The sequence below is a fragment of the Poecile atricapillus genome, chromosome 19 (assembly GCF_030490865.1).
Source record: "Poecile atricapillus isolate bPoeAtr1 chromosome 19, bPoeAtr1.hap1, whole genome shotgun sequence".
NCBI classification, from domain to species: domain Eukaryota; kingdom Metazoa; phylum Chordata; class Aves; order Passeriformes; family Paridae; genus Poecile; species Poecile atricapillus.
In genome coordinates this window covers 6530233-6547022 of record NC_081267.1, presented here as the reverse complement: position 1 = coordinate 6547022, position 16790 = coordinate 6530233, and the positions used below count along the sequence as shown (strand labels likewise).

Genomic DNA, 16790 nt, shown 5'->3' with positions numbered 1-16790 from the left:
GCACCGTGTGGGGTTCCAAGGAGGTCTTTATTCTTCTCTCCAGAAGGGTCCCAGAGACAACAACTGGCCTGGGCTCAGTGAGAGCAGGGATTATATAGGAAAAGCAGGGGGTGGGGTGGAGCAACAGGGACAATGGTCAGAGGATTCAGGGGTGGAACAAGGGGGAAGGGCCAACAGGGTAAAAATAATATGCATACAGGGGGAAAGACATGTTGGGAACCACTTAACACGTGGCTGTAAAAATAAAAGCTCCCCATCGAGGCCTTTAGCCTCTGGGGGAGAGTGGTAAGTGAAAGCCTCCTATGGGCTCTTCCTCCAGGGGAGAGTGGCTACAGTATTGGCTGCTTCCTCAGCCCCCACAGTTCCCAGTATCCAGTTAACATCTCATAGTTCTTTGCATCATTTGGGTCCAACAAAGGGTTTACAATAGGAAACAACTGGTCCACTGTATCTTGTAAGGCTCCACTAGCAATTTCTCCCTGCACATGTGCTCTGACCATCTTCATCACCAACTCTTTATCTGTTTTCCTTAGCACTGTCATAATGAAATCATCTCAGTCTGGGTCTCAGTTCTTGACTATTAACTCCAATCTTTTTGCCACTTTGCTAGGGTTTTCTCTATAATTATGAACTTCTTCCTGCCAGTTATTCAGGTCACCAGTAGAAAAGGGGATCTTCACCCACACAGCTTCTCCTGTGGGACCCACTTCTTGCCTTAAGGGGGTGACTAAAGGCAAAGCTTTCTTGGTTTTATTCCTTGTACATGTTGTCACTGGCATCCCCAAACTTGTCCCCTCACCAGGATTATTCATCTCATTCTCACTTTCATTTAATTGAGGGAGAGGAGTGGTTGCTTGAGGGGGAAGGTAGAGCTGGCCTGGAATAACTCGGCTGTGAGTCTTGGACATCTATAACAGCGTCTTCCTCGCGCTTTTTTGCCAATTTCAAACATCTCTGCCCTAAACTACACGCTGAACAACATCTCTTTATTTTCCACCTGTTATCTCTTTCCAAAGGAAGGACCAAAGTCTCCTGGGGGTCCAAATCAAAGCCATATTCTTGGTGCCACTCAGGTTTATTCTTCAGGGTAAAAAAAAGTGTCTGCACATATCACTTCGTCTCATTTGTCTTCTTTTTTTAAAAAATAACATCAACTGTAACAGTGGATGATCATTTAAAGTTCCATTAGGCAGTCCATTTTCACCACTTTCTAATTTTTACCAAGCCTACCGTTGGTTACAGTATTTAATCAGATCACTTTGCTTCAAAAAATGACCCTCTGGGATTCCTCCCAAGTCTTTTTAATGTGCTAAAATACATTCTAGTGGACTCTTCGTGCCTTGGACCAGATGTTCCTTGTCTGTGTCACACCTGTGGGTTTAGAATGGCCACCAGCCAGGCCGTGTCCTAAGGAGGCCGTGCCAGCTTCTGTGCAAGGCCCCGTTCCCTTCCTGCTGCGGCTGCGTTGGCAGCCCTGGGGGCTCCTTCTGCTGCCCTGAGCCTGCAGAGCAGGGCAGCGTTTGCTGATGGTTTGAGCTGTTCCTAAAGATCCTGTCAGGCTTTCTTAGACACTTTGGGCAAGGGATTCCTTCCAACCTGGGCCACTCAGGGGGGGATGGGGGTGGAACCAGGGCGGGTGGCAGTGTGTGCAAGGGCCCTTTGTGACACATGGTCACCATGGGATGGAAATGGACAGGGTGTCAAAGGGCCCTTTGTGACACATGGTGACATAGGAGCTGGCGGTGACAGGGCCACACCACAGTGCTCGGTGCACGCGACGGGACAGGACGCGCCAGAGCGGTGCTGTGAGGAGCCCCCGCACAGCGCACTCGTTTGTGTCTGACCCGGAGCTTTTCTGAGCCATCATTCCTGCAGGTGACCTCGAGGCCAGACCACAGGAATTGCTGACCTGTGGCCTTGCTGAGGTTTCTCTTCTGCAGGTGCTCTTGAGGGCAGACCGTGGGACTTGGTGACCCGGAGCTTTTCCGAGGCATCGCCCATCCCTGCAGTCACTGCCCTTGAGACCAGAGCACCATCCTTGACGAGGAGCCTCCTGTCCTTGTGGCAGGAGCCCTCTAGACCCGAGTGCAGGACTTGCTGTCCTGCAGTCTTGCCAGGACTTCAGTCTTGCAGGCGCCTTCCAGGCACGACTGCAGGACTTGGTGACTTGGAGCTTTTCCGAGCCATCCCTCCTGCAAGTACCATAAATCCAGTCCCTGCAATGGAGCAGCGACCCCCAAGAGTGCCCAAGTTGGCCTGGGTGGAGGAGGAGGAAGAAGAAGGCCCTGGAGATGCCCCAGCACAGGAGACTGAAGAGGTGCAGGAGTTCCAGCCACTGCAGGAGGGTGAGTGGCAGAGCTGGGCCAGCTTGGCCACATCCCATCCCATCATGTCCTGTCCCTTTCCGTTCCCTCCCGCCCCTTCCTGTCCTCTGGGGACGTGCCCACAGAAAGGATGGAAGAAAGCCTGGGGCTACCCCCCCAGCAGTGGCCACACTCCATCCCCTGGGGCATCCCAGGGCTGTCCCTGCCTGGGGAGTGCAGGGCTGGGCTGTGTTCTCCGGCCTCTCCCGCAGCCCCTCAGCTCTGGCTGCTCTTTGACAGATGCAGCCATGGACCAGACACAAGAGCAGGACCTTGCCGGTGGCCTCTTCCGCAGAACAGCGCAGGTACCTGCAGCCATCCCCACCTGGGCTGGGCCTGCTGGCACTGCTCAGCCTCCCAGCACCATGCTTGGAGCTCTCCATGCAATATCCCTCTCTTCCCACACTTCCTTCTCCTGCCTGACTTTCAAATTCATCAAGTGCATTTGGCAGGAAGAGACCAGTGCCATGGGCACGGGGTCCATGGAAAACGGTGATGTCTACACCACCGACACCAGTGCTGCCATGCTGGAATTGATTTTGGAGGAGGGTGTTTCCATTCCAGAGCAAGTAAGCAGCCTGTGGCCAGGCTTTGATCCTCCAGGGATGGCTTGGCCTCCCAAGCCATGCCTGCTGATCACTGTAAGCCTTTGAGGTCATTGCAGCGTGGTGAGAAGGGAAGCACTTCTCTGGGGAAGCTGGGGACATTCCTGACTCCCTGTGGCAGCTTTCCAAGTTTCCCTGTGTCTTCTCCAGGTGCCTGCCATGGTGAGGTACATCCACCAGTGGCTCATGGCCAATGAGTCTGCTGAGCACAGGCTGGGCAGGACACTGCTGGATCTGACTGAGGCACAGCCTGCTGATGTGGTCATTGCTCTCCTGCGTGTGGCCCCAACGTGTGACAGGTACGGGGCCCACATGCCAAGAGGGCTCAGGGCTCCCCAGCCCATCAGCCTGCACAGCCTGGCCCAGGTGTCTGACCAACAGAGACTTCCAGGGCCCTCTGGCTGCTCCCTTTCCCAGCCCTGCTACATCGGCCCCTGAGCCTGCTGCCATGCCATGCCCCCTCAGGGCCCTGTCCCCGCAGGGCTGGGCTGCCTGGGTGCTGCTGCTGGTGAGGGGCAGTGGGCAGAGGCAGAGCTGGCAGCCAGCTCAGCTCCCCACTGCTGCCCAGGCCACGGGGATGTGTCTGAGACCCCCGTGAGACAGAGCTGTCACCCCACAGAGCTGCCATGACCATGTGGAAGACGGTCATGTGCTCGAGCAGGACTGTGGAGCCAGTGGTGCAGATACTCCTGGATGTGCTGGGGAACTGGCCAGAGCACAGCACGTGCACCTCCGATGGGGACAACACGGGTGTCTTTGCCCTGGCTGTGAGTTTCTGCAACTGACCTTTGCTCACCCCATGGCCAGCCGTGTCTTCAGCAGCTCTGTTTCCTCCTTCCCCCACTGCATCTCCCTGCCTCAGGCACTGGGCTCAAACCTGGCCTAGGGGCAGCTTCAGGGGCACCAGGCCCGATGCTCCCCCTGTGTCTCCCCCAGCCTCTCCCTGCCACGCTCAGGCCCTGCCACAGAGACACCTCGGCACTGAGCTCTGTCTCAGGGTGCTTTGTCCTCTGCAGGCAACTGTGGTGATGTGGAAGTTCCTTCAGGTGCCCTGTGTCCCACGTGTAGTGAATGGGTATTTCCCCCACCTCTTTGTGCATCTGCTCTTCCAAGTGTTCTTCAGCACTTTGGATATGCCAGAGGAAGTTGATACCTTCTGGAAGAGATGCCAGAAGCAACACGGCCTTGCCACCAGCCCCAGCAGGTGCTCCATCCCAGTCCTCCTGTCTCTGCCATGTCCCCATGGCAGGAGCCAGTGCTCCCAGTGTGATGTGGGCCTTGCTGTGCACACAGGTTTGCAGTGCAGACCCTGAAGTCCCTGCTCTGCCTTCTCCGGTGTGACCATGTGGTTCTGGAAGTGGAACGCAAGTGTGGCTGGGACACGCTGCTCTGTGCTGACACCCACCACTATGCCGTGGGTCTGCTGGCCAGGTGAGACCCCCTTCTCCCCACTGCCTCTGGCATTTGTGCCCTGTGTGTCCAGGTGACCCACACCATCCCAGTGGTTGTGGGCACCAAGGAACAACCAAGGAGACTTCAAAAGGCTGGGAGAGGAGGGTGCCCAGGAGCAGCCACCTCCCCAAGGGCCCATGTCCCCTTGGAAGCTGGTGGGGAAAGATCAGCCCTCTGTGAGTCATTCCTGGGAGAGCTTTACTGCTGCTGGCTCAGAGTTTTGCTTCCTTTTTCCTCCATTCAGAGAAATGTGCTCTTCATCCGTACACTTGTGTTCTGGGGTAGCATTCTACCTGCTCAGCCTGCTCAGCAAAGAGATGCCATTCTGGGATTTTGCTGCCCTGGCATTCCTTGTAGAGGTGAGCCTGAAGACCAGCTGCTTTCCAGCTCTCTGCCTTCTCACAGCTGCAGCTGCCTGGGATTTGGCTGCCCGTGCTCTGTGCTGCTGCCAGGGCCCACCTCTGTGTGGTTCCAGCCTCCTGCCAGCCAGCTCCCCTGTCACTGCCCTGTGCCTTTCAGGTCCTGGAGTGCCTGGACTTGACTGAATGCAGTGACAGCATCCTGGACATCCTGTCAAACCATCTGCAGAGCGAGTGCAGGGAGAGGCAACGCTTGGCACTCAGAGGCCTCCTAGTGCTTGGCAAGAATCCCCTGATGGTGAGAAGGGGGCAGTGGCTGAAGCCATGCGGGCAGTGTAGGGATGGGGAACGCAGTCCCTGGGCTTAGCTGAGCTTCAGACACTGATGCAGCTGCTCCCAGCTCTCCTGCCTCCCGGCTCAGCTGCCCGAGTGCTTTAGGACCAGCCTTTGGCCTCTGGGCCCTGCAGCAGCAGGGTGGGGTTTCACAGACTTCTCCTCCCCACAGGCCAAGAAAATGTGGAGCCTGACTGAAAACCTGCTGGAGCTCCTGCAGGAAAATGATAGTGACATGGTCAGGATGACCATGGTTCTTCTCAAATATTTATTCCTGTATAATAGTGCCCCGATAGCCATCCCCATCGCTCGGCAGCTGGCTGAGGTGCTCCTGCCACTGTTTGACAATGTAAGGTTTTGTGCCCTCAGCCACGGCCACTGGGTGCTGCCCAGACACTTTGTGCCCTGTGTATTCACAGGCCAGACAAAAGGGGGCCCGAAGCACCCAGTGCTGAAGTCTTTTTTCCTTCCTTTCATACAGGATGATAGCCAGGTGCAGCTGTGCTCCATGTTTGTATTTAACAAGATGATAGATTTATTAATGGAAGAGGGAAGAAAGGCCCTGAAGTCATACGTGTGCCAGAGCCTGCTCCCACTCTTCTTCCACTGCCATGAGCAGAACCAGCATGTGGCAGAGGTGAGGACACCTGGGCTGCCGGTGGCACCCTGGGAGAGGGCTCGGCTGCCTCCTGCCCTGGCACCTCCAGGCCTTGGCACACGAATGCGGGTCCTGTGCCTGGGTTTGTGGGGCCATCTCCAGTCTCTGCTGCCCTCCAGGTGTCCCAGGAAACGCTGCATTCTTCAGCCAGATTCCTGAAGAGGAGAGATATTGAACAGATGCTGCAGCTAGATAAGAAACTCTGGAAGTTCAGCGAAGGCCTGGTAAGGACGGCCTGGACGGCCCAGCCTCAGCCTGGAGAAGCTCCCTGTCCCCGGTGCCCAGTGTGTGGGGCTGGCAGCTGCGCCCCTGCCCGGTGCTGCACCCAGGGGCACCAACCTGCGCCCCACACGCCGCTCCCTTCCCTGGGCCACATGGCTTCTTCTCCAGGCTCCTCTGGCCCCGAGTGGGGATGCGGGGAGGGGTGACACCGCGGCTCCCCGGGCAGCAGCCGGCCCTCTGCCCCCTCCAGAGCCCGGCGCCAGCGGCTGCTGGCCGGGCCTCAGGGCTGGGCGGGCACGGGAGGCCGGGGCTGGCCGCAGGCAGCGCCCGGCCGAGGGGCAGAGCCCGCACCAACCCTTCCCTCCTGCCGCTCTCTCCAGCTGGCACAGGACAGGAAGCGAGCGGCCGAGCAGCTGCGCCGGGCCCTGCCGTACCTGCAGAGCCCACAGGAGCCCCTGCGAGAGGCGGCCATCAGGTTCATCGGTGAGCCACGAACCCGGGCTCCCTCCCCGCCCCGCCGCAGCTCGGCCCCGGCCCCGGCTGCTGCCCCGGCAGCGGCACCCGGGCCCGGCGCCCTGGAGCCCCGGCTGCCCTCGGGGCTGCTGCCGGCCTCTGGCAGCCGTGCCCTTGGGCTGAGTCAGGATGCGGCAAGGGCCCGGGCTGAGCCCTGCCGGGGCGGGAGGCCGTGTGGCCACAGGGCTGGCAGCGCCGCTGGCAGGGAGCTGTGCCGCCGGGGCCCTGACAGGCTCTGTGTTCCCAGGGATGGCCGGGCAGCACCTGAGGGAGAAGAAGAAAGAGCTGCTGCTCATTTGTGAGGGTGAGTGAGGGCAGCGGGCTGTCAGCGGGGCTGTCGGGGGGAGCTGCAAGCCCTGGCCTGGCTGTGGAGGGCTCTGCTCCCTGTGTGGATGAGGGGCGGCGTGGGCAGAGCACACCGAGATTTCAGGGGCACGTGGGGCATTCGTGGCCGCAGCTTCGGGCTGATCCCCTCGGTCCCTGCTCCCTGCTGGCCATGGCAAGAGCCGGCTGGGATGGCCCTGGCAGGGGGCTCTCCGTGGGCCCCCGCAGGTCTGGGATCTGACCGTGGCTCTGTCCGTCTCTCTTCCAGCCCTTGAAGACACAGCATGTGACAGCAGCCTGGAGGTTGGAAGCCTGGCACTTCAGACATTGTGCCTTCTCAGGGCAGGAGACCACGCTCCGATCTCCACCTTCCAGAGGCTGCGAGATCAGCTCCGCAGGGCATGGAGGTCACGGCCTCGTCTGTCGGGCCTCAGCTGGCTGCGCTGCTGGAGCTCTGCAGAGAGCTGATCTGGGAGGCTGTGTCTGCTGGGGCCACATGAGCAGCCAGCAGGGACTTTGTTTCCTTCAAAGATTGTTCTTTTCTTTTTTGTTTTTCTTTAGTATGTAAATAATATAGGATATGTTATAATAGTCAGACTCCCAGGAGCTTTCTTTTGCTGCCCAGGGTGTGTGGGGCATAGGGGAAGAGGGGGAAAAGGGGGCTTGTGCTCTGCCAGCTGCCCAGGTGTGCAGTGGTGCAGAGAAAATGGCCAGAAGCCCCTTGGCCTTTGGTGGTTCTGCTGAAGCCACAAGCCCTGTCCCAGCCAGGAAGTGCCCTCTGTGTCCTGCTGCCTGTGTTGCTGCCTGGATTGCTGAGGGCTCTGTCATGATCTGCTAACACAGGCAGGAGTCATGAGAGATTCGTTTGATCTCCCAGTGCAAAAGGACACAAAGGGATTTCAGCTTAAATCACAGCAATAGTGCACTTTTATTTTAGTGCCAACAACAGGAGTTCTAGCTGCTATGGTTTTTTGAAGGAGAATTTCTGTAGGTTTATGTGATTCTGGAAGGGCTCGAATTAAAGGGGTCATCATTTCACAGGTAATTGCATTGGTGATTCATAGCCTGTAGTTAATTTTCTGTCATGTATCATTTGCAAGCAGGCAGCTTTGTGCATGTCTTCCAGTAGTTGGTCAGGAGTACCAACTATAGCTACAGGGTCTCCCCTTTCCAATGGATTAAGCCCTGCTGCCCAATGAGCTGCGTGCTGAGTTAGGGACCACGGGTTACATCTGTCTCCTGCTGTTGAGAAGACCCCATGTCCCCAGTACCCACTGGCTTCTTGTTCTGTCAGTCAAATCTGATCTCCTCCGGTGAGAGATGCAGTATGTGTTCTGTCTCTGACTCGTGAGGGAGACGCCCGTACTCCTTTTCCAGCTCAGCCAATTCAGCAGCAGTGTACGGGATTTTTTTAGTGGTTGTATGCGAATCAAGATCTTCATCATTGATTTGATTATATTCTGTTTTAATTAAAGGTTTCAAGCTAGGACAGCAGTGCTCCCCGCAATTTTTCATCAGTTAGTTCTTTTTGAGGGTAAATTTGATTAATGAGAAGGGTTTCCCTCTCCACTGTTTCTTTGGTGAATAAGCATTCTTTGAATTTTTAACCCATTCGTCTCTTTGGGCCACTGGCAACAGATGGATCTCATTCCTTTCTTCATCTAATTGTTTTTGCAAAATTTCAACTAGGTTTTGAAAGGAGTCCATTCTAGTTCTTTCCTCACCTTTTTGCTTAAAGCAAGTTTCTCTAGCTGCTGTAAGACAAGCGCCCAAAACTGAGCAGAGTATACATTTTTGCCGAGTAAAAGCCTTTGGAACCCATACTGGAGGTCTCCTCCTCATCCTTGTCTCCATCATGTGCCTACCAATATCCTTGTGCCGTGGAGCATTTGCTCTAAGCCACACCTTGGGTCACCCCGCTGCCGAGTGTCACAATCCCCTAACACAAGTGGGAGTTGTGAGAGGTTTGTTTGATCTCAGAGTGCAAAAAGGACACCAAGGGATTTCAGTTTAAATCACAACAGCACTAATGCACCTTTATTTTAGTGCCAGCAACAAGGGTTATGCGATAGAGTAGAGAGAGAGAGAGATGGAGAGAGGGATAAAGAGGCAAAATGCAAAAAGAAAAAAAGGGGGGTTATAGCTACCAATGGATGAGACAGGGTCGCTGGTGTCTTCTTCCATGGGGAGATCTCTCTTGAAGAAAGAAACTTGGAAAAGTCATTTTTATAGTCTGTTTCAAAGCAAGGGGCAGCTGGCCAAGAGGTGGGGAAATTCCTCGGCTGTTGTGATGAGACCCCTTGCTCTGGGAAGCAGGTGTAAGGCACAGAACAGGCCACTCCTTACAAGTCCCTGCTCAGCAGCAGGAATGAAGGCAGTGTACCTTGAGAGCACAACAAGCACACCTGCAAACCATCACCTGGCAAGCTTCCACCTCAACCAGGCCAGAACCCCTGCACAAATTCCCTTGGGGTCTTCAGGGTCTCGGTCTCTGTTCTTGCAATGGTTGTGAGGCAGATGAGGGAAACTTCAGACTGTCTCTTACACCCTAGTAACCTCAAATGACACCAATGACCCCAAATCACCACAAATAACCCCAAATTACTCTAAAGGACCCCTCTGACCCCACACCTGACTCCAAATGACCCTTCTGGCCCCACACCTGACCCCACAGGGCACAGACATTTACCCCCTGCTGAGCTCGGTCCTATACAACCCCAAATCCTTCAAAAATCCCCAAAATTTGACCCTGGGAACTTCCTGGATGAGCAGGGTCAGTTCCAGTGCAACGAGGCCTGTGTGCCCTTCTTGGCCAGTGGGCACCCCAAAAATCCCATAAATCCTTGGGGTGGGGTCCTAAATCCTTCTGGAATCCCAAAAATCCCCAAATTCCATTGGGGTGGGGCCCTACATTCTTTTGGGATCCCCTAAATCCCATAAATCCTCGGGGTGGGGACCCCAGACCCATTTGGGACCCCCACCCCTGAAACCCCCAGACCATTTTTGGACCCCAATCCCAAAGCTCCCAGACCCTTTCGGGACCCCCCAGACTTTTTTTGGGGTAGCCCAGACCCTTTTGGGACCCCAGACCCTTTTGGGATCCCGTAGCCCCCAGAGTCCCCAGACCCTTTGGAATCCCCTTGGCCCTTTTGGAATCCCCAACCCCTGAAACCCCCAGCCCCTTTTGGGACCCCTGACCCTTTAGAGATTCCCACCTCCTTTGGGACCCCAGCCCCTCTAGAGACCCCCAGACCCTTTTGGGACCCCCGACCCTTTGGGGTGGGGCGGTGCTGACGCCCCCTCCCCACAGGGCAGTGGCTGTGCCTGGGGGAGGCGCTGGCGCGGGCAGAGCTGTTCCTGTTCCTGACCTCGCTGCTGCAGCGCCTGCGGCCGCGACCCCCGGCACCCCCCGAGGAGCTGCCCACGGCCCCCCTGGAGAGCGGCTTCGCCAACATCGTGCCCCGCTTCCAGCCCCTCCTGCTGCCCCAATGAGACCCCCCCAAATTCCAGACTGCTCCCCAAATTCAGGAACTGCCCCAGGATCAGGAACCTTCCCCATGGATGGAAAATCTCCCCCCAGATCCTCCCCAGATTCCACTCCCAACATCCCCCCCGCTTCCAGCTCAGGATGGGGCTCTGATGAGACCCCTCCCCAAATCCCACCCCCAAGATGCCTCCCCATCGCTGGAAAATCCCCTTAAATCCACCCCAAACCCTGCCCCAAAATGGGGAATCCCCCCTGAGACCCCGACCCCCCCCAAATTCAGGCCTCCCCAAAATGCCCCTTCTCAATGGGATCAGAACCCCTCTCCATCAATGGAAATTCCCCCAAAACCCAAAAAATTCTCCCCAAATCCCTTTTCCAAAAATCAGAACCCCCCCAAAACTCCTGAATTTCCCTCCAAAACCACCAAATGCCTCCCCAAAAATACCAAAATTATTCACAAATCACCCCAAAAACCCCAAAACCCCCATACTCCCCCCAAAGTCCCAAATCCACCCAAGACTCAAAATCCCACCCCAAAACTCCAAATTTCCTACCAACCCAAACTTCCCCTCAAAACCCCAGAATTCATCAAAACCCCCAAAATTTCCCACCCCCCCAAATTTCCCCCAAAAGCACCAAATTTTCCCCCCAAACCCTAATTTCTTTCCCAAAACCCCAAATCCTCCCCCTAAGAAACCCAAAGTTCTCCCTAAAACCCCAAATTTCCTCCACCTACACCCAAATGTTGCAAAAAAATCCTAAAATTTCTGCCCTAAAACCTTGAAATTCCCCCAGGACCCTCAAAGTTTCTCCCCAACACCCTAAATTTCTCCCCAAACCTCCAAATTCCCCCCAAATTCCCAAATTCCACCCCAAAACCTAGGAGACTTCCCTACAAAAAACCAGCAACTCCTCCCCAACCCAACCACCCAAAATCACAACTCCCTCCCCAAAAATCACCAGAAAAGTTGAGAGCGTAAATTTTTTATTTCATATTTTTCACACCTTGGGATGGGGGGAAAACACCAGAATTCCTGTGATTTTTCCTGTTTTTTGGGGGGATGGGCGTCTCCCCAAATTTTCTAGCCCCCCCCAGGCGACCCCTCCCCAAAATTCCTGCCCCTCAGCCCCCCAAATTAAGTACAAATAAATTAAAAGAGGAAAAAAGAAAAAAAAGGGGGGGGGGGAAGGTAAAAATAAAGAAAAACAGAAAAAAAAAATACCCTCAACCCATTTTGGGGGGAGGGAGACAAAGGATATATCGAGGGAGGGGTTGAATTCCCAGAAAAAAATTGAGGGACCCCCCCAAAAAAAATTGGGGGAACCCCCCCCCAAAAAGTTCATTTTGAAAAATGCCAAAACCAAAAAAAACTGGCAAAAAAATGAAAAAAAACCTGAAAAATTTGGGGGGAACACCCAAAAAATACATTAAAAATTGGGGAACTCCCCCTTGAATCCAAGGGATTTTGTTTGGGTTTTTTTTCCCAAAAGCGGTGGGCTTTTGGAGGTGGCAGGGGAGGAGAGACCCCCTCCAAATTCCTGGGGGTGTCCCCAAGATCCAGTGGAGGCACCTGGTCTTGGAGTGGGACAAAAAGAATAATTTAGGAAAAATTAAGGGAATTTTGGGGAATTTGGGCAAATTTATGGGAATTTTTTGATATTTGGGGGGTCTGGGGGGTGGGGGGCTTGATTTTGCGGGTTCTTGCATTTCGGGGCTGCAGGATCATGTCCAAGGAGGCCACAGTTACCAGGAACAGGCATGGGACACCAACGAGATGGGATTCTGCTCAGGAAAACATTTATTCAGCACAGGAAGAAACTCAGATCCAGAGACAGCCCCAAACAGAGGCAGGGAGATGGGGTTTGAGAACCAGGGTGGAGTTCAAGGTCAGGGACCACTGGGAACACAGCAAGGGAGAAACTCCCGGGGCCCAAAGCCAATCAGAAATCTCTGGGCTGCCACCCCACGAGGGGTCCAGGGTGGAGTTTCTTCCTGGGCTCTCAGGGCCCAGCCTCTGAGGCAGAGGGATGGAATTCCCTCTTGCCCACACCTCTCATTTTAACAATATTAATTTGAAACTAAATCTTTGCCTCCCTGGGCAGGGGCACCTCACACAAAAACTCACTCAGTAATGGGCTCCCCCTCCATTCATCTTCCCCAAGCTTTGGCTGTTTCATTGCACACCCCACCCCACATCCCCAGTCCCAACCCCAACCCATCCCATCCCTGCTGGATATCAAGACCCCCTTCCCAAGCCCTATTTCCCCCATTTCACACCCCCCAAACTCCATCCCACCCATCCTGCCCCACCCAATGCCCATCTCACCCCACCCTGATTTGCATCCCACTTCACCCAGTCCCCTTCCAACCCCATTCCACCTGATGCCTTCAGAAGGCTGACCTAGAACAGAGGCTGGACAGAGTTAAGAATAAAGTTTATTAAATGGCCTTAAAGGACACACCTTGGGCAGTACAAGAACCTGGCCAGGGTTACACCCAATATGGAGCAAAAAATGGTAAAAAAAAAAACCAAAAACCAACAAAACAACTCATCACGATTTCTCACATTTTTAGACGTTTAGGTCCATCTGCAGATTTGGGTTCATTGTCCAATTACAGCTTCAGTTGAAAAAGTCCTGTCCTTCTTGTTTTCTCTCTTCAGTCCACCCTTGTTTATGCTTTTGGGCATGAAACTTGTAACGGCTGTCCTTGGTATCAAGCTAGAAAAGGAATGGTTTTGTCTACCTACTCTGTGAAGAGAGCTCACTAACACTTAATAGGAAGTTCAAAACTACAAACCTAAACAGTGCAAAACATGAAAGATATTAAAGCTAAAACTTGAGGCATCACACCCGGAGGAGTTGTGGAATCCAATAGTTTTGAGTGGGACTGTGCAGTTTTCAGTGGCATTGAGTGGTTTTGAGGTGACAGATCAAACTCTCATTGCTTTGAGTGCCAAAAAATGGAGAAAGCTCCACCAAATAGCTCCACAACCCCTAAGTATTTCCCTGAATACCAGATTACCTTGAAGCACTAGTAAAATGTGAGGCTGTAGATGCCTTTGATGACTTGGTAGACTTTTACCCCAATTTTGTCTGTTTTAAAGGGATGAAGATGAATCAAAAGATAATCAGAACAAAAGAAAATTACAACCAACCCAGTGTCCTCAAAACGCAGATCACTGGGAACGTGGGTCATCAGGGCTCTGCCCAATGTGGGGCCTCTGATGGAGGATGGAGCTGGGGCAGCACATGAAGCTCCTCCTGCACTTGGGGCACTCGCAGGGCTTCCATTACCGGTGCATCCGTTGGTGTCTGGTCAAGTGAGAGCTCCTGGAGAAGCTCTTCCCACACTGGGGACACTCGTAGGGCCTCTCCCCAGTGTGGATGCGCCGGTGCCTGATGAGGTGGGAGTTGTGCTTGAAGCCCTTTCTGCAGTCAGGGCAGCGGAAGGGCCTCTCATCCATGTGAATGCGCTGGTGCACAAGAAGAGTGGAGCTGGTCGGAAACATCTTCCCACATTCCCCACACTCGTAGGGCCTCTCCCCAGTGTGGATGCGCTGGTGGATGATGAGGTGGGAGCTGCAGCTGAAGCCCTTCCCACATTCCCCACACTTGTAGGGCCATTCCCCAGTGTGGATCATCTGGTGGCAGATCAGGCTGTTGCTCTGTCTGAAGCTCTTCCCACACTCCAAGCACTTGTAGGGCTTCTCCCTATCCTGAAGCTGCTCATGGACCACCAGCTCAGAGCCCTGGCTGGATCTCCGGCCGCCTTCCCGGCACAGGGTGGGTCTTTCCTCCTCAGAGCACCCTGGGATGGGTTTGGAGCCCCTCCTCTTGCAGGATCTCTGAAGCTTTTCCTCCCAGCTTGACTCCTGTGCTGTGGAGCTGCTCAAAACGGCCTCTTCCACGAGGTTCTGCTGTGGGGATTTTTCCTCCCTGGTCTCCATCCTCAGCTCCTTGTCTGGGGGAGGAAGGACAAGGAGAGGATGGGATTTGCCTCCGTGCCAGAGGGAAGGGGAAGGAAATCCCCCCAGTGCGTCCCCGGCAGGACGGCGTCGGCAGCGGGGTTGTCCTGCAGCCGGGGGCCATGCTGGGCTGGGAGATGGAGCAGGAGAGAGGGGGAAAGGGGCACTGACTTCCTCCTCACCTGCCTGGGTGTCCTGGGGCATCTTCCTCTTTCTCACAGCCTTCCTCTCCATCTGGCCAAGCTTTGGGATTGGGAAATCCTGGTTTGGGAGAAAACAAGGAATGAGCACATTGAGTTTGAAGGTCTTTCTGTTCAAGTCCCTCTCTAGAAATCACCAGGGCATCTGGGGTGTCTTGGTTTGAAAGGAGAGGTGTTTGCTAAGGAAAGCAGAAGCCTCCATTGAAATGGATAAAAATGTAAACATCCCATCCCTTCCGAATTATTATAATCTTGAAATCAAAGTGCTCTCAGGTAACGATATGGGAAAAGGAATATAAGTTCTTTAATAATGAAGGAAAATGAAAATGCAGCAGTACAAAAAAAAAAAAAAACCAAAAAAAAAAAAAAACAAAAAACAACTCACCAACAGGATCAGAATGCAGAATGCAACCTTACACACTGTTGGTCAGGGTTTTGGAAGTAATTTGATTAAATGGTGTCTGCAGTCCTCCTGGAGTGACAGATGTGGTTCTGTTGAAGCAATGATCTCGTAGAAGGGTGTATCTTACCTCTGAAGTTCTGCTGCTGTAGATGGGTCTGGTCTCTTCTCTGGGAATCCAGTGGAGAAAGACTCCCTGTGGTGCTCTGATTCCCAGATTATATCCAGTCAGGAATGCTTGGCTCCTCCCCCTGGGTGGAGCATCTCACAATGGGATGATGTCATTTTATCAGTCCTGCAGTGAGACTCAATGGCCCATTACCAGAAGATATCCCCCTGAAGGGAGGATGGGTAGTGGAAGAGATAAAGAACACTGCCCCACCTGGTTTTAACAGCTGGCCCATTAACAGAAGACATCCCCCAGTTATGAGGGATGGGTCATAAAAGAGATAAAGAAAACTGCTCTACCAGGTTTTAACAGATGGTGAGAGAATATATACTTTTGGTTACATCTTGCATTTCAGCCCAAGACATTGGGTCCATAAAAATTTTACACCACCAAAATTCGGCCCTGAAAATGCCTTCCAGGAATTCCCATTTCTCTTCTCTCCCTTTTGGTGTTCAGAGGTATCCCCCCTCTCTTAGCTCCTGAGGGTCACGTGTGTATGGGAGTCTCCTGTCTACTCGGTCCTTGCCCTGCCCAGGCTGCTGGGAGTGCCAGGAATCTAAAAAGTTCCCCCAATTCCATCTTCCCACTTAGGGATGCTGGGAGCCCCCAGCGTCCCCCCCAGGGGGCATTTTCCACTCAGCTTTGGAGTTCTTCATTCTCCAAACATTTCCCCAAATAAACCTAACCCTTCAGGATATCTGGGCCAAGCTCCCCCTCCCCGGTCACCTGTGAGATGGGGGGTGATGATCCCACAGGTGGGGGGCTGTGAATTCAGGGAATGCTTGACCTCGTGCTTCCTTCTCCTTTCTCTGATCCTCCTTTGTCCCTCCTTCAGGCTCAAGAAGCTGCTCAAGGAATCAGAAGCAAAACTCCAAGTCCCTTGGAGCTTCAATCGGCCCCACTGAGGGCAGGGACTGCCAAAGGCTCCCCAGAGACTGGTGAGAGCAGATCCTGGAGGCCAGGATTGCCGGGAGCCAAAGGCTCTGAGCAGGGAACTGCAATGCTGAGCAAGCCCTGGCTGGGTTGGAGGAAGCAGAAAGGCCAAGCCCTGAGCCCAGGCCTGGCACAGCAGGGCCTGTCCCTCACGGGTGGCTCGGGGCTCTTTGTGGGGCAGTGGGATGTGAGGGGCAGCAAGGACAAATGCCATAAACCTGTGTGACACTCCAGATCCTTATGGAACCAAGGGGCCAGTGTGACACCATGGGAAGTTGTGGAACCAAGGGGATCATTGTGGCACTCTTGGGCCCATGGAACCAAGGAACCAGTGGGACACTGTGGGGCTTCATGGAAACAAGTGGTCACTGTGAGCCTGCAGGGCTGTAACACCCCAGAACACTTCAATGCTGGTGGTAACCAAAGGTTCCTGTGCTTGAATTTGGTTCACAGGAGAAACACCCACCAGATCTTCTCAACATGGACAGATGTAATAAATATTCTTGGTAGGAAGGGACCCACAAGGACCATCAAGTCCAACTCTTAAGTGAATGGCCACACAAGGATTGAACCCACAACTTCGGTGATACTGGCACCATGCTCTAGCAACTGAGCTAAGAGATCGAAATTTACCTGGCAAAATACAGACAATCAAGGAATGTTGGCAAAGGTTTTAATACAACATCCAATTGAACATAAAACTCTTACCATAGCATTAACTTTGCTAACTTAGCTCATTTAACCTAAAAAGTGTTAACCCTTAAGATTTTGGGTAACATTAAGATACCCAAAAAAAGTTCCAGT

At 53.7% G+C, this 16790-nt stretch overlaps 1 pseudogene; it reads left to right on the top strand.

Annotated features, from left to right (window-relative positions):
- The first annotated feature begins 3594 nt into the window (after positions 1-3594).
- The window catches only part of LOC131586335 (zinc finger protein 345-like), a 35643-nt pseudogene continuing 22447 nt past the window's right edge, over positions 3595-16790 (top strand).